The sequence below is a fragment of the Nomascus leucogenys genome, chromosome 9, assembly GCF_006542625.1.
Source record: "Nomascus leucogenys isolate Asia chromosome 9, Asia_NLE_v1, whole genome shotgun sequence".
Taxonomy (NCBI): domain Eukaryota; kingdom Metazoa; phylum Chordata; class Mammalia; order Primates; family Hylobatidae; genus Nomascus; species Nomascus leucogenys.
Window position 1 is genome coordinate 113,845,812 of NC_044389.1, and position 26,958 is coordinate 113,872,769.

The following is a 26,958-nucleotide window of genomic DNA, read 5'->3' on the forward strand; positions in this document are numbered from 1 at the left end:
CCACGTCACAGAATGGTTCAGATAGTTCAGCAATTACACTTTTGCCCACCCATCGGTGCCCACCTGGAGTTATTGGATAGTTCTGATGTTTTCCTAGTGAGGGACTCAGGCAGTTACCAAGGCACTTCCCCAGAGCATCATAATTAGTGAGTTAAAATCGGCTCAGCCTTGTGTGCTGCAAAGTTCCTAGCAGCACAGTAAAGCTGAAGATAGTGACTTACTGTTCTCTGCGTGTTTCACTCTGTGGACAAGACACCAAAATGGGTAAGTTTTACCAAGTTTGGGGGGAATGGTCAAATTCACTTGCATTCAGTTTTCCAAGATAAGAATATCTTACTGTTTACATGTCTACTGTTTTAACTTTTTATTGCTTTCTGTCTTAGATTCGAATGGTTTCCTGTGAGAGAGTTGATTAGTAAACTATCTCAGCAAAGCAAATATTGTAAACTTACAGAATCTACATTCTGAGGTGTTAGGAGTTTAAACAGGAGAGTCACTGTGTCCCGGGCTTTGGGATGATTAATTCACCTCCAGAATGAACAGCTTGTTCTCAGGTGCAGATATTCTAATGGCAGTCGATGGCTCTTAGGCATCTATTTTCAGAAGTATAGGTGCCCAGTGCTTTCCTCTGTCCCACATGGTCTTCCTTCTCGCAGGACTGAGAAGGAAACTTGAGTCTCTAGTACAAGAAAGATGTGGGGGGACTTCAGGGACTGTCTCACAATCGCCTGGTGAACAGTCTCCATGGAGGAGGAAGGCGCAGCTGGAAAAACAGATGTGGTCCCGGGGTCTTGTCCCATTTTGAATACTTTTCTTATTTATTTTCCTGAGTGACAGAAATATTTAAATATGGAGGGAAGTCAGCTTCCAATTCCACTTTACATTTTACCCAAACTGTTTGCAGTGAGTTACATGCGGGAGTGCTACTCAGTCCCTCACCAGGAAAACATCAGAACTACCCAGTACATGCAGGAGTGCTGCTGGAACGTGAGGATATGAACCCTTGCCCCAAACAGCTAAAACATAGGAGGTGAGAGCATAGAATACACTTGGGGTGCAGGAGCGGAAGCAGTGTCAGGCGTGCAGTCAGAAGTCCTCATGAAGAGGTGAAGAGAGGTGCGGCATGAAGTTGTCACGGCCCCAGCATTCAGGATGTTCTCATGAGGAGGGACCCCATGGCAGAGGACTCTGTGTCCATGGAGGTTCCTGGGCACTATCTGTGACATATCGGGCTGGGTCCTTTGCAGAACCCCTGAGCAGCATGTGGAGCAGACACTGTAGCTTCCCTTCCCAAGAGTACAGATGTGTAGGTTTGGTGTGAGGCCCAGAATTTCATGTGTGAGTGTAAGTGCATGTTTAAGCTTTTAGTTCTAACAATTGTAGATTCACAGCTGTTCTAGGACATAGTGCAGAAAGAGCCCATGTACCTGTGCCCAGTGTCCCTCAGTAGTTACACCTTGAAGAGCCAGAGCACAACGCCTCACAGACAGGCATTGACAATCCCCTGGCTCGCTCACATTTCCCCAGTTTTAATTGCACTTGCATTTGTTTAGCTCCATGTAATTTTATCCCAGGTGTAGGTTGTGTGCCCACCTGCACTGTCAGGACACAGATCACCCATCCCACAGGGCCCCTTGATGACCATGCAGCCACCTTCCAACCCCACTCCCCATAACTTTAATATCTGGTGGCCACTGGTCTGTTCTCCATTTCTATAATTTTGATATTTCATAAATATTATATAAATGCAATCATGCACTATGTATTTGGAATCATGTCTTTTCACTCAGCATAATTCTTTGCACACTCATCCAGGTCTTGCATTCATTCATATTTTGTTCCTTTTCATTGTTGAGTAGTGTTCCACAATAAGCCACATTGCAATTCGTCTAAGCATTAACCTGTGAAAGAACATCATGGCAGATTCCAGTTTGATGTTCATATGAATGCAGCTGCTATAAACATCACTACAAATTTTCTGTGTGTGAACATAAATTTCAATGCCCTCTGGGGTAAATGCCCAAGAGTTTAATTGGTGGTTTGCATGGTAATCACATATTTAGTTTAATAAGAAACATCCATCCAGAGTGGCTGCACTGTTCCACCTCTCAGACAAGGCATAAGGGACCCACCCGGGCTCTTCTCAGCCTTTATTGTGGCCACTGCTTTTCACAACAGCCATTCCATGACGTGTGGACTCATATGGTACCTCGTGTGGTTTTCATTTGCATTTCCTGAATGACTAATACAGTTTAACATCATGTGCCTATCCATATATCCATGTATCGTCTTCACTGAAAAGTCTTTCTGTCTTTTGCCCATTTCTAATTTGTTTGTTTTTGCTGATAAGTTTTGAGAGTTCTTTGTGTAGTCTAGACACTAGTTCTTTGTCAGCCAAGTGAGTTGCAGATATTGCCTCGCAGTTTATAGCTTGTTGTTCATCCCTTTAAATCAATCTTTCACATAATGAAAGCTTTCCATTTTGATGAAATCCATTTCTTCCATTTTTCCTTTTATGGATGGTGCTTTTGGTATCAAGTCTAAGATACCTTCACCTTGCTCTAGATCCCAAAGATTTTCTCCTGTTTTTTTTCCTAAAAGTTTTATAGTTTACGTCTATGGTCTACTTTGAGTTACTTTTGTATAAGATTTTGTATAAGACATGGAGATGTGGGATTTACAGTTTACTTTTTTTTTAAGGCTGTGTTTCCTCCACTGAATTACCTTTGTACCTTTACTGGGTTCTCTATTCTGCTCTATGGACCCATGCATCCGTCCATCCACCAACATCACACGATCAATTACTATAGCTATAAACCTTAATATTCAGTAGAGTGATTCCTTCCACTTTATTCTCCTTTTTCATAAAGTTGGCATTTCAGTTATTCTAGGACTTAAACATTTATATACACATTTTAAAATAAGCTCGTCTATGTCTACAAAATATTTGCTGGTATTTTGTTAAGAATTGCACCAAACTATAGGTCAATTTTGGAATAATTGACATTTCTTCTATTTCAGTCTTCCAATCTGTGAATACGGCATGTCTCTCTATTAATTTAGGTCTTCTTTGATTTTTTTGTCAGCATTTTGTAATTTTCGTCATACATATCCTAACTGTGTTTTTTTTTTTACAATTTCAAAATATCCCATAGAATCTGTGAAGTATGATGAAGATGATGATGACAATATTAACTAAAATTTAGATAGCCTTCCTCAGATTCAGACGCAGTTCTAAATGTATTACTGTGTTAATTCATTTCACAAAACAAAAAGGGCTTTCCTCCTTTATTAACCTTCAATACTTTTTGAAATTCTGATATACTTTTTAAAAACCTTCCACTAACCAACCAAAGAAGGGTATTGTTTTCCTGATTCTAACAACATCGTCGTAGTAAGTGCAGCAGAGTAGCGTCAGCTTTCTCCTGGTGCCAAATGTGGTACAGAAAGTTGAATCAAATCTGTTCCAAGTATGGGCTACTGATGCCATCTTATTTATGTACATCATGAAAAAGAGAGCAATTACACTAACTTGAATTTTGAAATAATTTAAAATTATACACTTTAATGCCAAATGTTTTTCTTTAAGTAACTTGGGTAGAAATAATTATAAATGCCATACCTTTTCTTCTTGAATAGAGTGTATCAAGTATAACATTTTTTTCTAGAACTTTCATTCTTCTGGACATAGAAGATAATATTGTATTACAGTGGGTGATGTGCCAATGGCTCTTACGATCTGTCAATTTTCTATTTTTCCTTCACTTAATGGCTCCAAATGGCCAAATGGCTTAAATTCCCTTGCCTGTTTTGTTAATATTATATTCTCCTTCCTCAAGATTAGCCTCATAGGTATCATCTGATCTTTTCTCATCATTCTCCAATCTGGTAAATCTCCCTAAACTACCTAGATTAATCGCCGCATTGCCTAAACCAAAGACCTCTGTAGTAAGTCATGAAGAAATCTAACTCAAATACTCAGTTTGGAGAATTAGAAGAGGTACAAGGAGAGAGACAGACAGAAGGTGAGAGCAGCATTTGAATTTAAACTAGAGTCCACCTTGCTCTGAAGCCCGGGCTTTTTCTTCCATCCTATACTGAGTTTTTTGAAAAAGACAAAATAGTTCCCAAGACAAGGTTCTTAACAAATGGGCTGAGTCCTTTCTACCAACAGAAAGAGCCCGTCCGAAATTATTTCCATCTCTGCCATCACCTCTCACCAAGCTTCAAGGGCTTCATTAAAAAGACAGCGAGGAATGTTGAATCCTGCAGTTTCTCTGCACTGAGTTATTTAGAAATATCACCAGGTACCAACTGGTGTCTCCTGAGTCCAGGGCTGGGTGCTCGGAGGAGGGAGGAGGAGGCAGGATGGAAACAATGCAAAGGGAACATTTCTGTGTCTTCTGCGGCTCTCATCCGTCACCAAGAACCCAAAGTCCTCCCCAGAGCCTCTCTCATCCCCTCCTCATTCGTGCTCCCTTCCTCTCCCCCTTCCCCATCAGCTGTGGGACACACATGCCCACAGGCAGGAACGGTGTCCATGGAACCTACCCAGCCTTCTTCCTTCTACGTTAGAGTACAGGGCTTACCAACCCATGCCATTTTCAACCTAGATAAAAGCCCTCATAGCTGGGAAATTCTCCCTGGGACAGAGTATGATGATTTGTTTAAGAGAAGGAGGATATTAAAATAGTAGCATCAGTAGCATGGTGGCTCACACCTCTAATCCCAGCGCTTTGGGAGGCTGAGGTGAGAGGATTGTTTAAGGCAAGGAATTTGAGACCAGCCTGGGCAACGTAATGAGACCCCCATCTCTACAAACAAATTTGAAAATATTAGCAGGGCGCAGTGATGAGCACTTTTAGTCCTAGCTACTCAGGAGGCTGAGGTGGGAAGATCACTTGAGCCCAGGAGTTCAAAGCTGCTGTGAGCTAGGATTGTGTCACTGCACTCCAGCCTGGGAGACAGCAAGACCCTGTCTCTAAAAAATAAAAATTAAAAGTTAGTAGCACACTTCTTTATCTGAGGATGGCAGGCAGTACAGTCACCTTTGTTCTTAATGGGCTGTTTTCAGGCAGGATAGGCTGGGATCTTCCAGATGAGGACAACATCATGGGCTTGCTCTCTGCAAGAGAGAAGAAGCGATTTTCATGAGGCAAGATTTGGACAGTGCTTCTGCAAAGTGTGCAGGAGGAGAGATCTGTATGACACCATCATATGGGGAGAACTATAAAGAGCCAATGGGATGGATTTGGGTTCCAAATTATTTATATTGGTTTTTAACTACAGAGTCATATGGTACCTCAGTATGACAGATGGAAGTCAGAATGAAACCTGTTGTTTAGGTTGTTGGAACTTTACAGTCTAATGTCATCAGAACATTTCACAGTAAAATATGTTCCCATTGAACAATGAATCCCAATGACCCTGTGCTGCCACAGGCTCTGAATCTGGGCCAGTTCAGTTCTGTTTACAATTACAATACGGCACTGCTCATCCACAATGCCCCACCTCCAAAATGTTTTATTACAGTGCTTAAAAAACAGGAAAGAGGCATTTTATCATTTGCCTGCCGGCCCGTTGTATTCTAATACTTTTTTCTTAAGGAATTGTTTTATCATCTGTCTCTTATTTTGTAGCTCACCACATCATCTCTCATTATAGAAAAATAGGACCCAACAGACTGACAGCAAATCTCAGCATCGCTGTTCTCTGGCAGAAGGACAGCTATAAAATCAACACCAAAGCTACCAAATCATTCATTGTGGAAAAATTCTCACTTTGTAGATAGTTGTTAAATTGTATATATTATGACTAAGAACTATCTGATACACCATGGTTCAGTGGTTTTTCTCAGCCTGAGAGGGGGCACTTTGCCTTCACCAAGGAGAAACCCTAAGACGTGAAATTGAGGTCTTGCCTGAACTCAGATACTGGCCTCCTCAGTAAGCCCAACTCCCCTAAAATCAAAGTGACATCTACATGGTGTAATTTGAAAGATGCTAGATACCAGACCCTAAATCTGGATGATCTATTTGGACAAATCACTGCCTTTACCCTTTTAAAATTCAAATACTTTTGGGGAGCCCCACTTTGCTATGTAAAGACAATGATGTTTATTGAGACTCTGTTCTCCATAGCATGTCATGGGACACCAGAATGGCAAGAAGCATCCTACCAGCCTCATAGGAGGGACTCAACTTCAATGCATGCTTTCCATTTGAATGGGAGTGGTTGGGCGGCTGGAGGCCACTGTGAGTCTGAGGATGGAGACAAGATATGAAGATGCTGGAATGAGGAACAGGAAGGGAGTAGCAAGAGGTGAGCTGAGGCCAGGTCTACATGAGCATAGCCCCAGTGCTGTAGAGGGTGAGGGCAGTGTCACATGCACACACTGCTAGTGGGCTGCACCTTGCACAAAACAATTTGGCAATACACACCAATAACTTCAGAAATGTTTACACACATCAGTCCAGTCACTGCTGGGAATCCATACAAAGGAAATATTTATATTCATAAGGAAAAGACAATGTGGTGACTCTCTAACTAGCCAGGCATTCAGCTACATCATTACATTTATACTGTCTAATTCCCAGGAGAAGTCATGTTCTAGGAAGTAAGTACAACAAGCTAAGGTAGGTATGCAGACAGGGCACAGAATGCCTTGGCATTCAAGACAAAGAGGGAAATGTGCATTGCGTAGTCCCCAACACTCTGTAGAAGGAAAAATGCCAGCTATCCATTAATCGTGGAATAGACTCTTTTCAAGTTCTGATATAAGAGGAATTTGTGCAGTGAGTTCTTATCAACCAAGATGTTGTGATTATAATCATTTTGTTTGAGATCTTGCTAATCCATAGTTATTACCTGAATATGTCTTTTATTTTGCTTTTTATTTTGATTATGATGGAGGGTTTTTGATACAGAGAAAATTTTAATTTCCAGGTAATCTATCTGTCAGCTCTATGACTTATCCTTCTGCTTTTATGCTTTGAAAGATCTTCTCTACCCACCCCCAGGAAGTTTGGTAAACATTCGTGTTTGCTTTTCTGTGCTATTTTTCTGTTTTATTCTACCTACCTGTAATACATCTTGAGGTATGATCCACAGGCACGATCATGCTTGCCTGTGACAGTCGGCCTAGAAACCTTTACTGAACTTACTTCCTCATTGTTTTGGGGTGTCCCTGCTCTCATACTATATGCTGCATCTCTGTGTGTAAGGAAGTCTGTTCCTAAGACACCAGCCCCATCCTATAGATCTGGCCTTATTCTTCACTCTGTTTTTATCACTGTCACAATGTGGCATGGGTCAGCCTGAGCAGGTCACATGTCCCGCTTACTCTGAGCTCCTTGAATCTTTTTTATCATCTCCAGTCAGGATTTTGGATGGAGTTATAAGCAGACGACAGAAATTAAGGCCACTGGCCACATTCATAAGCCTTTGGAGCACGGTCCATCTACCTTGGGTCATTTTCTGCTGGAACAGATGCCTGTCTGGAGGCTGGCAGACCCTTTACCCACCACGGGAACTTGTGGGGTGTGATCTGAGAGATGCTTTCTCCAGTGGAGATGTGGGAACTAGATTATTCCGACAGTGGCCAACACAGTAATGAGAGATTCCCACACTCCGCGATATTCCTTCTGACAGGGACAAATTACACTTTGACAACACTTTAGAGCTCACAGAAGGCCTTCCCAAACTCAGTCTCAAGCGGCCTTTGTATCAATCCTGAGTTGAATGAGCAAGTACTGTTGCCCCTAATTGTACATGAGGGCAGCAATGCCCAGAGAGATCAGGTGGAATCTGAACCCCAGCACTCAGCGATTTTTTTTATTATACTTTAGGTTTTAGGGTACATGTGCACAATGTGCAGGTTTGTTACATATGTATCCATGAGCCATGTTGGTTTGCTGCACCCATTAACTCGTCATTTAGCATTAGGTATATCTCCTAATGCTGTCCCTCCCCTCTCCCCCCACCCCACAACAGTCCCCGGAGTGTGATGTTCCCCTTCCTGTGTCCATGAGTTCTCATTGTTCAGTGCCCACCTATGAGTGAGAACATGTGGTGTTTGGTTTTTTGTCCTTGCGATAGTTTACTGAGAATGATGTTTTCCAGTTTCATCCATGTCCCTACAAAGGACATGAACTCATCATTTTTTATGGCTGCATAGTATTCCATGGTGTATATGTGCCACATTTTCTTAATCCAGTCTATCGTTGTTGGACATTTGGGTTGGTTCCAAGTCTTTGCTATTGTTAATAGTGCCACAATAAACATACGTGTGCATGTGTCTTTATCGCAGCATGATTTATAGTCCTTTGGATATATACCCAGTAATGGGATGGCTGGGTCAAATGGTATTTCTAGTTCTAGATCCCTGAGGAATCACCACACTGACTTCCACAATGGTTGAACTAGTTTACAGTCCCACCAACAGTGTAAAAGTGTTCCTTTTTCTCCACATCCTCTCCAGCACCAATTGTTTCCTGACTTTTTAATGATGGCCATTCTAACTGATGTGAGATGGTATCTCATTGTGGTTTTGATTTACATTTCTCTGATGGCCAGTGATGATGAGCATTTTTGCATGTGTTTTTTGGTGCATAAATGTCTTCTTTTCAGAAGTGTCTGTTCATATCCTTCGCCCACTTTTTGATGGGGTTGTTTGTTTTTTTCTTGTAAATTTGTTTGAGTTCATTGTAGATTATGGATATTAGCCCTTTGTCAGATGAGTAGGTTGCGAAAATTTTCTCCCATTTTGTAGGTTGCCTATTCACTCTGAAGGTAGTTTCTTTTGCTGTGCAGAAGCTCTTTAGTTTAATTAAATCCCATTTGTCAATTTTGGCTTTTGTTGCCATTGCTTTTGGTGTTTTAGACATGAAGTCCTTGCCCATGCCTGTGTCCTGAATGGTATTGCCTAGGTTTTCTTCTAGGGTTTTTATGGTTTTAGGTCTAACATGTAAGTCTTTAATCCATCTTGAACTAATTCTTGTATAAGGTGTAAGGAAGGGATCCAGTTTCAGCTTTCTACATATGGCTAGCCAGTTTTCCCAGCACCATTTATTAAATAGGGAATCCTTTCCCCATTGCTTGTTTTTGTCAGGTTTGTCAAAAATCAGATAGTTGTAGATATGCGGCATTATTTCTGAGGGCTCCATTCTGATCCGTTGATCTGTGTCTCTGTTGTGGTACCAGTACCATGCTGTTTTGCTTACTGTAGCCTTGTAGTATACTTTGAAGTCAGGTAGCATGATGCCTCCAGCTTTGTTCTTTTGGCTTAGGATTGACTTGGCGATGCGGGCTCTTTTTTGGTTCCATATGAACTTTAAAGTAGTTTTTTCCAATTCTGTGAAGAAAGTCATTGGTAGCTTGATGGGGATGGCACTGAATCTATAAATTACCTTGGGCAGTATGGCCATTTTCACAATATTGATTCTTCCAACCCATGAGCATGGAATGTTCTTCCATTTGTTTGTATCCTCTTTTATTTCATTGAGCAGTGGTTTGCAGTTCTCCTTGAAGAGGTCCTTCACATCCCTTGTAAGTTGGATTCCTAGGTATTTTGTTCTCTTTGAAGCAATGGTGAATGGGAGTCCACTCATGATTTGGCTCTCTGTTTGTGATTGGTGTACAAGAATGCTTGTGATTTTTGCACATTGATTTTGTATCCTGAGACTTTGCTGAAGTTGCTAATCAGCTTCAGGAGATTTGGGGCTGAGACAATGGGGTTTTCTAAATATACAATCATGTCATCTGCAAACAGGGACAATTTGACTTCCTCTTTTCCTAATTGAATACCCTTTATTTCCTTCTCCTGCCTGATTGCTCTGGCCAGAACTTCCAGCACTATGTTGAATAGGTGTGGTGAGAGAGGGCACCCCTGTCTTGTGCCAGTTTTCAAAGGGAATTCTTCCAGTTTTTGCCCATTCAGTATGATATTGGCTGTGGGTTTGTCATAGATAGCTCTTATTATTTTGAGATACATCCCATCAATACCTAATTTATTGAGAGTTTTTAGCATGAAGGTTGTTGAATTTTGTCAAAGGCCTTTTCTGCATCTATTCAGATAATCATGTGGTTTCTGTCTTTGGTTCTGTTTATATGCTGGATTACATTTATTGATTTGCGTATGTTGAACCAGCCTTGCATCCCAGGGATGAAGCCCACTTGATCATGGTGTATAAGCTTTTGGATGTGCTGCTGGATTCGGTTTGCCAGTATTTTATTGAGGATTTTTGCATCAATGTTCATCAAGGATATTCATCTGAAATTCTCTTTTTTGGTTGTGTCTCTGCCAGACTTTGGTATCAGGATGATGCTGGCCTCATAAAATGTGTTAGGGAGGATTCCCTCTTTTTCTGTCGATTGGAATAGTTTCAGAAGGAATGGTGCCAGTTCCTCCTGTACCTCTGGTAGAATTTGGCTGTGAATCCATCAGGTCCTGGACTCTTTTTGGTTGGTAAGCTATTGATTATTGCCACCATTTCAGAGCCTGTTATTGGTCTATTCACAGATTCAACTTCTTCCTGGTTTAGTCTTGGGAGGGTATATTTGTCGAGGAATTTATCCATTTCTTCTACATTTTCTAGTTTATTTGTGTAGAGGTGTTTGTAGTATTCTCTGATGGTAGATTGTATTTCTGTGGGATCAGTGGTGATATCCCCTCTGTCATTTTTTATTGCATCTATTTGATTCTTCTCTCTTTTCTTCTTTATTAGTCTTGCTAGTGGTCTATCAATTTTGTTGATCTTTTCCAAAAAAAACAGCTCCTGGATTCATTAATTTTTTGAAGGGTTTTTTGTGTCTCTATTTCCTTCAGTTCTGCTCTGATTTTAGTTATTTCTAGCCTTCTGCTAGCTTTTGAATGTGTTTGCTCTTGCTTTTCTAGTTCTTTTAATTGTGATGTTAGGGTGTCAATTCTGGATCTTTCCTGCTTTCTCTTGTGGGCATTTAGTGCTATAAATTTCCCTCTACACACTGCTTTGAATGTGTCCCAGAGATTCTGGTATGTTGTGTCTTTGCTCTCGTTGGTTTCAAAGGACATCTTTATTTCTGCCTTCATTTCATTATGTACCCAGTAGTCATTCAGGAGCAGGTTGTTCAGTTTCCATGTAGTTGAGCGGTTTTGAGTGAGTTTCTTCATCCTGAGTTCTAGTTTGATTGCACTGTGGTCTGAGAGAGAGTTCGTTATAATTTCTGTTCTTTTACATTTGCTGAGGAGAGCTTTACTTCCAACTATGTGGTCACTTTTGGAATAGGTGTGGTGTGGTGCTGAAAATAATGTATATTCTGTTGATTTGGGGTGGAGAGTTCTGTAGATGTCTATTAGGTCCACTTTGTGCAGAGCTGAGTTCCATTCCTGGATATCCTTGTTAACTTTCTGTCTCGTTGATCTGTCTAATGTTGACAGTGGGGTGTTAAAATCTCCCATTATTATTGTGTGGGAGTTTAAGTCTCTTTGTAGGTCACTCAGGACTTGCTTTATGAATCTGGGTGCTCCTGTGTTGGGTGCATATATATTTAGGATAGTTAGCTCTTCTTGTTGAATTGATCCCTTTACCATTATATAATGGCCTTCTTTGTCTCTTTTGATCTTTGTTGGTTTAAAGTCTATTTTATCAGAGACTAGAATTGCAACCCCTGCCTTTTTTTGTTTCCATTTTCTTGGTAGATCTTCCTCCATCCCTTTATTTTGAGTCTATGTGTGTCTCTGCACATGAGATGGGTTTCCTGAATACAGCACACTGATGGATCTTGACTCCTTATCCAATTTGCCAGTCTGTGTCTTTTAATTGGAGCATTTAGCCCATTTACATTTAAAGTTAATATTGTTATGTGTGAATTTGATCCTGTCATTATGATGTTAGTTGGTTATTTTGCTCGTTAGTTGATGCAGTTTCTTCCTAGCCTCGATGGTCTTTACAATTTGGCATGTTTTTGCAGTGGCTGGTAACGCTTGTTCCTTTCCATGTTTAGTGGTTCCTTCAGGAGCTCTTTTAGGGCAGGCCTGGTGGTGACAAAATCACCCAGCATTTGCTTGTCTGTAAAGTATTTTATTTCTCCTTCACTTATGAAGCTTAGTTTGGCTGGATATGAAATTCTGGGTTGAAAATTCTTTTCTTTAAGAATGTTGAATATCGGCCCCCACTCTCTTCTGGCTTGTAGAGTTTCTGCCGAGAGACCAGCTGTTAGTCTGATGGGCTTCCCTTTGTGGGTAACCCGACCTTTCTCTCCGGCCGCCCTTAACATTTTTTCCTTCATTTCAACTTTGGTGAATCTGACAATTATGTGTCTTGGAGTTGCTCTTCTCGAGGAGTATCTTTGTGGTGTTCTCTGTATTTCCTGAATCTGAATGTTGGCCTGCCTTGCTAGATTGGGGAAGTTCTCCTGGATAATATCTTGCAGAGTGTTTTCCAACTTGGTTCCATTCTCCCCGTCACTTTCAGGTACACCAATCAGACGTAGGTTTGGTCTTTTCACATAGTCCCATATTTCTTGGAGGCTTTGTTTGTTTCTTTTTATTCTTTTTTCTCTAAACTTCCCTTCTCGCTTCATTTCATTCATTTCATCTTCCATCGCTGATACCCTTTCTTCCAGTTGATCGCTTCGGCTACTGAGGCTTCTGCAATCTTCACGTAGTTCTTGACACTTGGCTTTCAGCTCCATCAGCTCCTTTAAGCCCTTCTTTGCATTGGTTATTCTAGTTATCCATTCGTCTATTTTTTTTTCAAAGTTTTTAACTTCTTTGCCATTGTTTTGAATTTCCTCCCGTAGCTCAGAGTAGTTTGATCGTCTGAAGCCTTCTCTCAACTCATCAAAGTCATTCTCCATCCAGCTTTGTTCCGTTGCTGGTGAGGAACTGCGTTCCTTTGGAGGAGGAGAGGTGCTCTGTTTTTTAGAGTTTCCAGTTTTTCTGCTCTGTTTTTTCCCCATCTTTGTGGTTTTATCTACTTTTGGTCTTTGATGATGGTGATGTACAGATGGGTTTTTGGTGTGGATGTCCTTTCTGTTTGTTAGTTTTCCTTCTACCAGACAGGACCCTCAGCTGCAGGTCTGTTAGAGTTTGCTAGAGGTCCACTCCAGAACCTGTTTGGCTGGGTGTCAGCAGCAGTGGCTGCAGAACAGCTGATTGTCGTGAGACCACAAATTCAGCTGTCGGATAGTTCCTCTGGAAGTTTTGTCTCAGAGGAGTACCTGGCCGAGTGAGGTGTCAGTCTGTCCCTACTGGGGGGTGCCTCCCAGTTAGGCTGCTCAGGGGTCAGGGACCCACTTTAGGAGGCAGTCTGCCCGTTCTCAGATATCCAGCTGCGTGCTAGGAGAACCACTACTCTCTTCAAAGCTGTCAGACAGGGACATTTATGTCTGCAGAGGTTCCTGCTGACTTTTTGTTTGTCTGTGCCCTGCCCCCAGAGGTGGAGCCTACAGAGACAGGCAGGCCTCCTTGAGCTGTGGTGGGCTCCACCCAGTTCGAGCTTCCTGGCTGCTTTGTTTACCTAAGCAAGCCTGGGCAATGGCGGGCGCCCCTCCCCCAGCCTCGCTGCTGCCTTGGAGTTTGATCTCAGGCTGCTGTGCTAGCAATCAGTGAGACTCCGTGGGCATAGGACCCTCCAAGTCAGGTGCAGGACACAATCCCCTGGTGTGCCATTTTCCAAGCCCGTTGGAAAAGCGCAGTCTTAGGGTGGGAGTGACCCGATTTTCCAGATGCCTTCTGTTACCCCTTTCTTTGACTAGGAAAGGGAACTCTCTGACCCCTTGCACTTCCCGAGTGAGGCAATGCCTCGCCCTGCTTTGGCTCGTGCACACAGTGCACTGCACCGACTGTCCTGCACCCACTGTTTGGCACTCCTAGTGAGATGAACCCGGTACCTCAAATGGAAATGCAGAAATCACCCGTCTTCTGTGTCGCTCACGCTGGGAGCTGTAGACTGGAGCTGTTCCTATTCGGCCATCTTGGCTCCACCCCCCAGCACTCAGCGATTATGTGTGCACTGAGAAATCCACAAATGCATAGATGAATAATAAATGAATCCAAGCCACTCCCCACACCAGGAATGCAAATGGTACTGCTTGTTTCTAGCGAATGGTCCAGCTTTCCCACATCCCTCCAGCCCAGCCCATGATCTCTCTCACTCCTGCATGGTTCTCAAATTCTGCAGGGAGCTGTCAGTGTTTAAATTTAAAGGGAGCTTCTAGTATCTTATGGGCTGTAAGAGGTTGCAAAAATAAACAAATGGTACCAAATCGTACCATGATAGGGCTTTACCATGTTCCTGTCACAGGATCCGTCACCTGTGACTGCACGCTTCTGTGTGGGTGGATTTTTTTGTCTTTTATTTGATTGATTGTGTTACTGTGAAACTAATAATAAGTAGTAGAAACTGACATAGATTTTACAGTGTCTAACAAAAGTGTAGTATATTCTTCACCATCTTAAATTGCCCAGCTATGCAGAATGCAGGTTTATAAGTGGCCAACACTTCACACCCAGTCAGAGGAGACAGGGTCTTCTCCTAATGTTAATGTTTTTATATATCAGGGTCCAGCAGTTACCCGGCACCCACACCAGGGACTGAAGGAGAGTCGAGTAAAGGGGCACTGGCAGGGAGTAGGCAGGCTTTAGGGAAGTGACAGGATGGGTACCAAGCTCAAGACGGGAAGGCTGGGGTGCAGAGAGGCAGCCATGTGTCCAGCCACCCTTCCAAGCTGGGCCCCCAGTGGAGAGGCATGGCCAGCCCACAGAGACCAGAGCCACACAAACTGACCCACCCCCCCAGGCCTACCCCTGCCTGTGCCCCCTGCTGATGGGCTTTCGGGGGACCCAGGGACACCGAGCCCTCCGTACTGCCCAAGGAGTGAGAGAGGCAGATGGATGCACCAGCAACATCAGGGAATTGGACTTACCCCAAAAACATTGCCAACTCCTGCACCAAACCCAAACCAGAAGACAGTGCCTAAGAAAGGGATGTCTTCCCAGAAGTGATCTTGTTTATATAAAGACTCTCCCAGAGCCATCAAAACTAAATCATGTTCACTTAAATGTTTGATAATTTCCCTTCACCAAAAATTAAAAAATTATGTGAAACCCTCAGTGTTCTAGAAAAATCCGTACAACAACTTACGAAGCCAATCGACTATGCCTGTCAGGCTCGTGGAGATTATGGGATGTTTTGTAATTACGCTTGGGATTATGCCTGATTATGTAAGTGATATTCAGTGATTAAGTCTCAGGGAACATTATCTGGTACAAGGTATAGAAGATATGGCATAATAATTATTTTTAAATTATGTCTGCCTGCCTCCATTCATTTTTTTCTAATATAAGTAAGACTTTAAGCACAAGTGAGGAAACTAAAAAACATAAAAATCGGCTAAAATAAAAAGTGAAGCAGAGCAAGGCTGTCAGCAGAAACATACAGGAAGGGAGGGGCCTACACCACAGCCTTTCTAAAAATGGAATTATTTTCTTTTGCCACGGCAGTGCCCATAAAAATGATTTTTCCTTCCAGCCTGAGCAGTGGCAGCTCAAGAGGAAATGGACCAGATCTTAGACCGGGGGTTTAACTGGGAGAAAAATGTCCAGGCTGCATTTTGCACACAAGCATGCACAGACACACGCACACAAAACTGCAGCCTTGTGCCTCCGGAGTGAAGAGCTCAGCACATTACTCATTCAGGGAAAAATGATGGGAAAATCTATCATTTTAGTATTTCCTTCTCAGGGCAAAATTCAATGAAAATCTAGTTAAGTTTTAGCCAAATGGCATTTTCATTAATGCAAAATAAAGACTTTGAAAGCAGCCTTGTCACTTTATAGCCAGGCCAGTGCACATGGGGTGTGGGGAGGGCACAGCAGTAGAGGGCCCTGCTTCTGCGAGATTCTCAGGGCTTTGTGCTGTTTTGTGATCTAATAAGTACTGCTCTGAATACAAAGGATTTACACTTGTACCATTTTTTAAACAATCCTATTCCGGGTAGGAGGAAAATCAATGACTCCCAGAATGACTGAGATTATTTTAGATCAAACCAAAAAGGGGACTCTGGAAAACAATGAGGCCAGCACAGGGCGTGCACCGTGGCCGACACTGCCGTCAGCACCTTGTACGTTGCCACTCACGGGAGTCCTGCAGCAACCCCACAAGGCAAGGGCTGCAACAAGGCCACGTTATGGGCAAGGAAGCCGAGTGAGGTGAGCCTGGACTCAGGGAAGCCGCCATCGCCACGGCAGAGCAGGGTCCAAGCCCAGCAGCCTGGCACCATCCACTCCCTTCCCCGCTGTGTGATGCCACCTGTCACAGGGATGTGGGAGCTGACTCGGAAGGGGAAATGAACTCACTTCAGAAATTAAACAAGTGGGAGCATCTCTGCTGCCCTATCTGAGCAAGAAGGAAATTAAGAACTGCAAAGTTCACACTCAGTCTTTTAAAAAATTAAACTTTTAACATTAATTGCTCCTGAACACTTGTGAGTGCCCAAAATCCTGACATAAAAGCTTTAATTTCTATGCAAAGTAGATAGGATGATTGAGTTATAATTAAAATGGTAATTATACCCTTAATGCTCCATATTTGACTTTTCAAAAAACTGTTATGCTCCAAGAAAAGCTATTTAAAGATCAGAGGAAAATGTTTGAAAATGAATGTATTCAAGACATTTTAAATCTTTTAAAATCCAGTTATTGATTTTTACATGCTTTCAAGTGTAGTCTAAAACATTTTCTTCATTTATTTTGGTCGATGGAAATAATAAAAAATCATTGGAACGTGAAAAGCTTAAATGAAGGCAATATTCTGGAGGCTGATATTTAACGTGGTAAATATTTGAGATGCTGGGGCATAGGGAAGGGGCGTCTTCACCGGCATAGGGGCCCCTCAAAGCCCCTCCCTGGGAGGCCAGGGAAGGGCCCATTGTGGGAGCAACCACGGCACCTCCCTGCCTGGCTTCCGAGGAGCCCCTCTAAGCTTGAGCCCTACAAATATGACATTTCCTTTGATCCCTCATTGACTGTTTAGAATTAAAAAAGAACACCTAAAGCTATAAATCAAATGTCAGGTGCAGCAGTCTAGTGGAACCATATCAATATTTCATGATGTATGGCTTGCTGGGAGGCTTAGAAACATCAGCCATGCCAAATGCCGCGCTCAGGACACTTTGCGCTCACTCAGCCATGCTGGGTGCCCCAGCAGCAGTCAATGAAGGTGGAAACCGTGGAAGCCGTGTGCGCTGGCTGGGCCTGATGCAGAGGCCCAGGAGCCCCTGCAGACTCTCACCCTGTCACCTGCAGCACCTGGTGCCTGGCTCGGCTGTTCCCGAGCTGCCTCCTGATCTCTCCCTGCAAGCCCCCACCCCACTGAGAGGAAGAAGAGTCTGCACCAACTCAAATCATCCCTGGCCTCCCCTCCTGACCACTTTCCCAAACTCCCAGAGAGACTCGATGGGAGAGGAACTCAGGGCTCCCTGCCCAGGACCCCTTAACTGTACCCCACTTCCTCGTGTCGGAACCTCGGGGAGGCTTCTCTCCGTGAGAAGGGTGATGATCAGGAAGGGGTTGAGAGTGCGGCTGACACCCTCTGCATGAACTTCCCTGTTCCCATTAGGACAGTAAAATAAATTCTGGGGAATTTTGCACCAACAGTGAAATATCTAAGGCCAGAGAGGGCCTTGAGTTCACTCTGAACGCCACAGTGTTCAGAGCAGCCCAGGCACAGGCACCCGAGGCCACGTTCCTCCTGGAGAGCCGCTGAAGCGTGCAGACATCCGGGAGCACTTTTGTTGCTTCTGTTTGGGTCGTGTCTAATAGAGATGCTCTCAGGGGCCCCTGTCCCCTCACGTGGTTGGCAGATTGTCGTCACATCTCGGGCACCTCAGACTCAGCTCTGCACCTTCGCATGCCATATTTGAGACCCTCCTGCGAAACCCTAGGCTCAGGTCTGTCACGTGGGTCAGAGGTGGCCACAAGGCCAGGGCGAGTGTGGGAAGAGGTCTCCCTGGAGGCCGGGCAGTGGGGAGGATGGAGGGGCACTGGCCATGGAAGGGCCGATGTGGGAAGGAAGAGGTCGACCAGGAGGAGGAGGAGGAGGAAGGACTGGCTGCAGGGACAGACCCGGGAGGGTAGGGCCCGTCTGCTGACTTAGGGCCCCCAGCTATAGTCCGTCTGGCTTTGCTTCTCATCAGGGACTTCCTAGGAGGACGGGGCAGGTAGAGCCCAGCTGTGGGCAGGGCTGGTGACCTGCGAGGGGAGATGTCGTTGCTGAAAGGGAGGGGGCTGCAGAGAAACCTTCTCAGCTCTGCTGGGGAGCAGGTGTCGATGGTTGGCAGCTCTCCTCTTGGTGGTTTTCAAAACGATTACGATGGTTCCTAGAGCAACGGGAAGACAGAGTTCAAAATAAGAATCCAGAATGTCGGGTTCCTAAGTGAGTAGGTCCTAAGGCCAGGGCCGAAGTCTCTGAGCCTCGGGTCCACAGGGCTCCTGAGCTGTGGCACGGGCTGTGTGGCTTCCACGACTGCCTCTCCTTCCTCAAAAGTGGAGGCTGGAGATTGCCCTGCAGAATGTTCCAAGTGACTGGTTTTCAGACATAGCAAGTTTCAGAAATATTACTGGTTAGCAAAAGACATGGCATGGGTGTTTAGCATTGCCAGCTGGCTGCAGGAGGACGCTGGGAGGCAGGACCCACAGCCACAGGCATTTGGGAGTCCCTACAACCTCAGAAGGAAGGTTGATGATGCAAGCACGTTTCTGTGAAACCTTTGCACAGTGGAAGTTTGCACTGTGCAGGCGGGGCCCCTCGACTAACTCGGACGGGTGTGCAGGTGTCTTCTCTGGTGTGTGTGGCCACTGGGGTTCTCCCACTCTCCCTCTGACCAAGGGCAGGAAGCCATCTTGGCTGGGCAGAGGTAACCCTGTGCTGTTTTAGTTGTGTTTCCCCTGTTATCCCAGGAGGTGATGCCTCACAGTGGCGGGCTCTGCTGTGGCAGCATCGGTGCTTTCTGTGAGCAGGGACTCTTGTCACTACAATTGGCCCACACTTGAAAGGGACAATCACTCGTGAGTGGCAGAGACACGTTTTGGAATGGGCAGTCCCAGTTCCACCGCTTAGTTCCCAGTGCCTGGCACTCAGTGAGGCCTCATGAACATTCTGCCATCTGTCGTCCACTGTGGGGACCCCCTGGCAGGCAGCAGGACACCCCTGGCTGTGGAAGGCTCGAGGAGTGGCGTTGGGGGACAGGTGGAAGGGGCATCTTTCAGAAGTTCAGGCCACAGCCCTGAGTCACTTCAGAGGCACTCAGGGCTCATCCCCCTTCATCCTTCTCCCCAAAGCTGCCCCCCAATGGGCCCTCCCCCACAGAGATAAGACTCTGAGACCCTGGACTCACCTGGGCACACCCACCCCACTCCACAGCTGGTTCCTGGCTCTCACCAGGCCTTCAGCAGATGCTTGTTGAGGAATGGACAAATGGCCCCAACTGTGTCATTGAATGTAAAGGCCAAAGAATTCCAAATGAAGTTCCAGCCTCTGGTCAGGTGAAATGGTGAGAAAAACCCCAAGATCCCATCTTCCCACCCCCTCTCCTGCCGCCCTCCTGTGTCCACTCCATCCCCCACCATCTATAAAAAGATGGTGAAACACACAAAATAGAAGACACAGAAGCTCAGTGTGGCAGTGGCTGTGCCCAGCCTTGTGGGCAGAGGGGTCACAGGCATGGGCACCTCGGACAGAGCACTGCATGGCAGCTGTGTGCAGCATGGCAGTGACACCTCCACAGAAGAAAGACAGGCAGGAAAGGAAGGCCGGTTTGGACGCTGGTTCCCACCTGCTCGTGCGGGTTGGGCAGGTGCCTCATCTCCCTGCGTCTTTTTCCTCCTCTCTCAATGGGAAACGTGGCAGCACCTACCTCAAAGGGTTACTGTGACAGCCAAAGGGAGATGTGCATGCTTATCACTGCACCTGGAGTGAAATTACAAACAACTGGTAAGCTTGGCTCTCTTCACAATCACTCCAAAAATGAGAAATCAGGAGAGACATCCTGGAAACAGGAGACTTCGGGTGATCTTTGAAATCTGTTCAGTGTTGAAGCCAAAATGTGATGAAGTGAAGAGAAATCCACATTCAGGCCACAGCAGAATAACTGAACCTGCTGCATCAGCCTCAAAGCCAGTCTGGGACCTGCCGGGGGCTCACTCTGACCTGGAGGTGGCCACAGGGGCTGCTGGAAGAAGGTATGGCTGTTGCCCTTGCTTCCAGAAAGTGCATCCCCCACACCCTGGAGGAAGCTGCATCCCCACTGCGTCTCTGGTGCATGCCGGCCGGCACCCACCCAGGTGTGCATGCTCCAAGGAGAGGGAGAAACAAGAGCCAGCGAAACTGGCCACCTGCAAATCCAGGACATGGCAAGCCAGAAAGTTATTTTTCTGTTCCATTTCACCTCCAAGCTGAATTATTGATTTTAATACTTTATTTTCACATGAGTTTATTTGAGCGACAGATGCTACTCTGGTAGTGCTCGTGAAGCAGAAATGAGACTCTGGTAATTAAGGATTCCATCCTGACGCCGCAGGTACCAGGAGGATTAGGCTGCTCACTTGAGTGAGTACAAACTCTCAGGGATTAGGACACAGACTCAATCATTCCTTCCACTTTCCTAAATTACACTTACATTCTCAGGGAGGCTTAAGATCCAGCCCATTGGCTCCAGAAAGAGTTTCATTTAACTATGCTTCCATCATCATAGGGTGGAGATGGTAGCTTGGGTGCCAGCTTGAGGAACAAGCATCCAGGTAGCAGTGACAGGGGTCCAAGTGGGAGACAGAAGGAGCAAGGTCTTTGCTGGGACCCAGGGCTGACAGAGTTGGGGGAAGGGTTGAGGAGTTTTGCAGGCTCTCTCCTCACTCAGGGTCTTCATCTGTGTGGTGGGGTCTCTGTGGAGAAGGCAGGGGGACACTCCAGGCGCCTTGGCCAGCTCTTCGCCTATCTTCTGAGTTCAGAATATCTGAACATGGAAGATGCAGGTGTACTCAGATATTAAACAACAACAACGTCAGGTGTCATTTTTTTTCATTTCCCAGAAGAACCCACTAAGCATTTATTAGAGATGTTTGGGGAGCATCTGAAGGATCGCACTTGTTACCAAGACAGGAGATGCTTCACATGGGCCCCAGCCATTCCCTGCTCCTGGAAAGCCTTTTGTTAGGCTTTTTCCCCCCAAAAGCCTAAACAAAACTGACACCAGAAACGAAAGTAATGCCATCAGCAGTAGCACAAGTGCCTGGCGTGGGCACTCAGTCATGTGTGGCGGGGGACAGGGCCGGCACCAGCATGGAGCTGGTGTGCCCACCATTCCCCATGGAAGGAGAAATGAGGTTTGCTTGAGATCACACGACTGTGTAAAGGCAACGCTTGGATCTGTAGTCAGGTCTCCTGAGTGACCCCCACGAGCATTGGTCTTCACTGCTCCATGCTGCCCAGCTCTGGAGCTATTGAGGCTGTCTCACTCTTCATTTGCCTATAGCCAGATCTAGATCGTGGCAGACCAGTGGCAACATCATGTGAATAATCGAAATCCACATTTACTCCAAAACACGCATTTTAGCTATTTAGTTGAAATATATGAAATTTTCATTCTTGTAGGTCAAAATATTGTCACTAAGTTCAACCTTTAACCTCAATTTATCTTTAATCCAAGTTACTAAAAACTACTCCTTGTCTTTACAATCCTGTCTCCTCTTTCCCTGCCTCTTCCTTGGGGAAATGAGAGTTGGAGTGAAACGGGACAGGAGATTGAGGCACCAGGGGCCTGGAGAGCCTCCTTCCCTCTCCACTTATCCCAGTCCCAACCACAGAGATCCCCTCCAGGGGCACCATGAGGACCTAGTCCCGACTGGAGCGCAGCAGCCCCCACCGTCACCCCATCACTACCCCCATGCCTGCAACAGTGCCCAGCACCGAGTGGGCCCTCCGGAAATGTCTGCTTAGTAAATTAGTAAAATAATTTGTGGTCGAGGACTTTCACTTCTGGGGCCTCCAGGGCTTAGAAAGTAGGTTTAGATGGATTCTTGTCGCTTCTTCCTCTTTTTCTTTCATCCAAGGAACGTTATTCGGAGTCAATGAAGTTTTTCTCATTGATTCCAACATCTCCATAGGTTAGCAGGAGTGCTGAGCCTCAGTGCCGGCTGCTTCTCCAGGACTGGCGAATATTTTAACATCTGGGAGTGTCTCTCAGCGCCAGGCATGGTGGAAGTCAGAAGTTGTACCTCTGCGTAAATGCAAACACTTTCAGACTGCTCACTCAGTGTGACAGCAGCACCTGGCACAGTGCTCGGTCCAAAATAGGCCCCATTCAACATCTGATGAGGGACTTAATAAAGCAGCAGGAAATTATAGAGACTTTGGTGAAATCAAGTACTGAGAAGCAGATGAAATTGGAGAATGAAGGATGGAAGTTAAAGGAAACACATGAAGACCCAGAAAGCATGGAAACAAAGGATGAAATTAAACTGGAATCTCAGGGATGGAGGACGCTGAAGACGGAGATTCCAGGCGGAATGATGCGGCCCCAGGTGTGCCTGCAGGTGGCAGTCCACACAGCTGCAGAGACTCGGAACTGAAGGGAACCTCAGGAATGTCCTGAATTAAAACGGGGACCGGGAGAGCAGCAAATGGGAAGCGGAGAGGTTGCAGTGCTTCGTGAGGGAGATGGGCTGCACCCCAGAGAGCACCTCCCTCCCATGGAAATCCGGGGCTGACTTCTCCAGCACCACCAGCCTGGAGACTAGGATCTGAAGACCAGAGCCTAGTGGCTCGTCCCGCCTTGCCAGGCCCTGAACCAGGGAGGCTTGTGCTTAGGGGAAATGTTAACATGTAATTCTGCTGAAATTTCTGTTGTTGGAATGATAATAATCCGTCCTAGCACATTTCACAAAACTTTTCAAATATTAAATCTAAGCCAGAAACAAACATCCAGTGGTAGCCACCGGACCTCCCAGGACCACTCACAGGTCTTGCAGAATCCCCATCCTAGGAGCCAGCCCTGCCCCACTAGACAGGCCTTGTGTATCCCAGGGAGCGCTGCCAGTGCACGCTCGGCTGAAAAGGCACTTTCCACAGTGACAAGGCCACGGTCGGCATGGAGGATTTTGGTCTATAGGCACGGGCCGAGATTCAGACCCAAGAGTCAGGATCCGCTGAGAGGCAACCTTGCACTCTCCAGCAATGGCACATTTCTTTCCGGATCAAGTTTGGTGCTCAATACCCAACATGACAGGCAATGTTTATCAGTCACCCTCTGGGTATGGAGTCCTGAAGCCCCTAGAGGCAACCTCAGACATGTCTCAAATATCATTCCTTCAAGTGCAAATTCCTACAACCCAACACACAAAAATGTCTGTATGGTTTGCTGTCAGAGGCATGGACTTCGGTTAGTCTAAATATCCATCAGTTAAAGAACTGAATTTTATTTAAAAATTATTGCCTTTTTGGGGACTTTTCCCCTGTAGGAAATCTTAGGAATCTGATGGAATTTGATCATTGCCAAAACCAACTTTATAAGAAACTGCATCTCTTTATCCTAGAAAACCACTTCTCCAACCCTTTTCCAGCTGAGAAAATAAAGTGCTAGAGAAAAATGTGCATTCCATGCTCTATGTACCCTGTCCTTTCCAAAAAAAAATAGAAATAGAGGTGGTCTGTGTTAAAGAGCTCCCTGACCTGCTAATCATCCACAAAAATAAATTATATGATGGAAAATTAGCTACCTGGAAATGCAAATTAAAACAATGCTAAGATACCAGTACCAACACCCAGAACACTGACACCACCAAATGCCGGTGGGTGTGGAGCAACAGGAACTTCAGTCGCTGCTGGTGGGAGTGCAAAATGGTGCAGCCACTGTGGAAGACAGCGTGGCAGTTTCTTATGAAACTAAACATACTCTGACCATATGGTTCAGCAATCACACTCCTTGGTCTTCACCCAGATGAATTGAAAACTTGTGTCCACACAGAAAAAAACACATGGATGTTTATAGTAGCTTTATCATAGTTGCCAAAACATGAAAGCATCCAAAATGCCCTTAAGTAAGCCAGTGGATACACAAACTCTCATCCATCCAGACAATGGAATATGAGTCAGCACTACAGAGAAGACAGACAGGGAGGAAACGTAAATGCATATTGCTGAGTGAAATAAGCCCATCTGGAAAGGATACAGGTTGTATGATACTGTATGTATGTCCATCTACAGGACATTCTGGAAAAGGCAAGACCATGGAGACAGTGGAATGATCAGGGGCTACCAGGGGCTGGAGGAAGGAGGGCTGAGTAGGTGGAGCACAGGGGATTTTAGGGCAGGGAAACAGCTCTGTGTGTACTACAGTGGGAGATACATTTTATGCATTTGTCAAACCCTTGCAGTGCACAACACCAGAGTGAGCCCTCCTGTGAACCGTGGGCTCTGGGTGATGGTGATGTGTCACTGTGAGGTCACCAATTGTGGGGACTTTTGATAATAGAGGAACAGGTGCTTGTGTGGGGGCAGCAGGTATAGGGAACGTCTCTGTAGCTTCTGCCCAGTTTTGCTTTGAACCTAAAACTGCTTTAAAATATAAAGTCTATTCGTTAAAAATTAGCTACCTGGCAGGGTTATACCAGAGCTGTCAGCACAAAACTCAATGACAGGAAATAAACCACAAGAAATCCATAATGACTTCTCAGGGATGCCTGGTCTTCACTCCAAATCCTAAGCAGTCACCCTAGTATTTAATCAGCCAAATTAATGAACCCTGAGGAGGGAGGGAAGGAGGGAGGAACGGAGGGAGAGAGAGAGAGAGACAGGAGAGAGAAATATCAAGAAAAAGTTTTCTGTTTAAGGTTGATTTTCTTAACGGTTTTATATTGGGCATTGATATTCAATATTTCGATGGGTTTCATTTTCAATAATGTATGTAAGCGCTTCCATTTATAATCCGTTTAGGTTCTGAAATTCGCCTGTTCAAGCCTATCCCCATATCAAAGGCTGCTATCACCCTCTGTTGGTGGTAACCAGAGTTGATAACTTTTGCTTGGCCACTTAATTTTTCTTATCTCTACGAATATTCAGCAGTTAAGTCACTTCTGTGTTTTATTTTTAATGCAATTAAATAAACATTTTATCTTGCTGTCTTTAAAACTGGCACACACAGAGTTCATAACTGTGTGGACCTGTCAAATCCCTATGCCGTGATTTTATCATCAGTACATAACTGAAGAGACAAGAAAGTATTTCGTAATCCCTCAGTATTTTACCAAGAGGAGTGGGCTTTGTGACCAGTGCTTGTGTGCCCTGTATTTGGTCAATTCCTCTCAGAACCAGTGGTTTTTAAGTGGGAGATGACACCGTGGTCTGGCAGTAGATTGGACACCAGGACGTTCAGGGCCAATTCAGCTCCTTGATCACTGATCCCAGAAGCATGTCACAACCCTGATAATCACAGCAGCATCTTACATTGCATATTGCTTTATCTTCTAAACACCTTGGCCTACATTTCCTTTCTTTTGGCATAGTGACCACATCAAGGTGAAAGAACAAGTGGGATTGTAACATCTCAGGGATGAGAAAAACAAGCCTCCAAGAGCAGCGTAAATGATTGCCCACAGCCAGAGAGTGCACAGCAGCAGATTCACATCTGTGTGTTTCGATTTCAAATCCAAATCCCTTCTCTGAATATTTACTGAGCATCTATGAAGCCACGAGGAATTTTAAAATGAGGAAGATACAATTGCTATGCTCAGGGAGGCACCTAAAGAAGCATTTTGAACAGGTCTTCAGTAAATATTCATTGAATGAATGAACAAATTATACCGTGTCATGAGTAACATAGGAAAGATATTTTTAAGTGTTATAGGAGCACACGTGGGGGGAATTGATTAGTGGAGGAGGAGGTGTCTGTGCGAGCCCAGCAATGTCAGGAGGAGAGGCGTGGGGGTGCCCCAGGGAGAGGCAGTGTGGGGGGCGCGGAGCTGGCATCAGCCTGACTGTGTGGTGGTGTGAGAGACTGGGCGGCCGTCACTGTAGGAACAGGGGGATGTGGAAGAACCATCCCTGGCTGTGTGGTGTGGTGTAGAGGTTGGGAGCGGCCGTCACTGTAGGAACAGGAGGGATGTGGAAGAACCATCCCTGGCTGTGTGGTGTGGTGTGGTGTGAGAGGCTGGGAGCGGCCGTCACTGTAGGAACAGGAGGGGATGTGGAAGAACCATCCCTGGCTGTGTGGTGTGGTGTGGGGGGGGTGGTCTGTAGGAAGGGTGGTGGGGTCCTGGTGTGGGTGGTGTGAGAGGCTGGGAGCGGCCGTCACTGTAGGAACGGGAAGGGATGTGGAAGAACCATCCCTGCTGCGAGGGCAGCCTTCGATGGGCGTCCATCTGTAGATGCCATTACACCTGCATGTGAGAAAACTTAAGCCACCAGCAAGGCTAAAAGGGTTTGGAAGTAAGACAGATAAGAAGCAGAGAGACTACTTAAGAGGCAACTATGATAGTTTTTATTTTTAAAAATCCCAAAAGCACCAAAAAAGGGAATCATCTTTAAACAGCTGGAGGGCAGAGTGGGAAAATCTCATACCTGCGAGATGAGACAAGTGTGGTGGGTGTGGCCAGGATGGTGGGGAACCGAGGAAAAGGACCTCTCCCTCCAGGATCCTCCACCCGGCCCCCCTGGTGAGGTAGGTAACTCCAGCATGTGGTCGATGGCCAGGCGTGAAGTGGCCGTTAGGACAATGAGCCACATTCAAGTAGCAACTGCATTTTATTCACTTGGAGACACAGAGCAGGGAAGAGGCCAGGGTGTCCGCATGGCCCCCGGGAGCACAGGGGACCAGAATGTGGGACCTGCTCTTTGCCCAGGAGCCCAAACCAAAGGCTGCCGCTGCATCATGACCCAGGAGGTCAGGAACCAGGAGGAGGCGAAGCCCAGGGGTGGAAGAGTCCCA

At 45.5% G+C, this 26,958-nt stretch overlaps 1 protein-coding gene across 1 annotated transcript in view; it reads left to right on the forward strand.

The window, feature by feature from the left end:
- Positions 1–26,958, forward strand: part of ADARB2 (adenosine deaminase RNA specific B2 (inactive)) — a 536,653-nt gene that overhangs the window by 390,509 nt on the left and 119,186 nt on the right. The gene's annotated exons all lie outside the window — the stretch shown is intronic.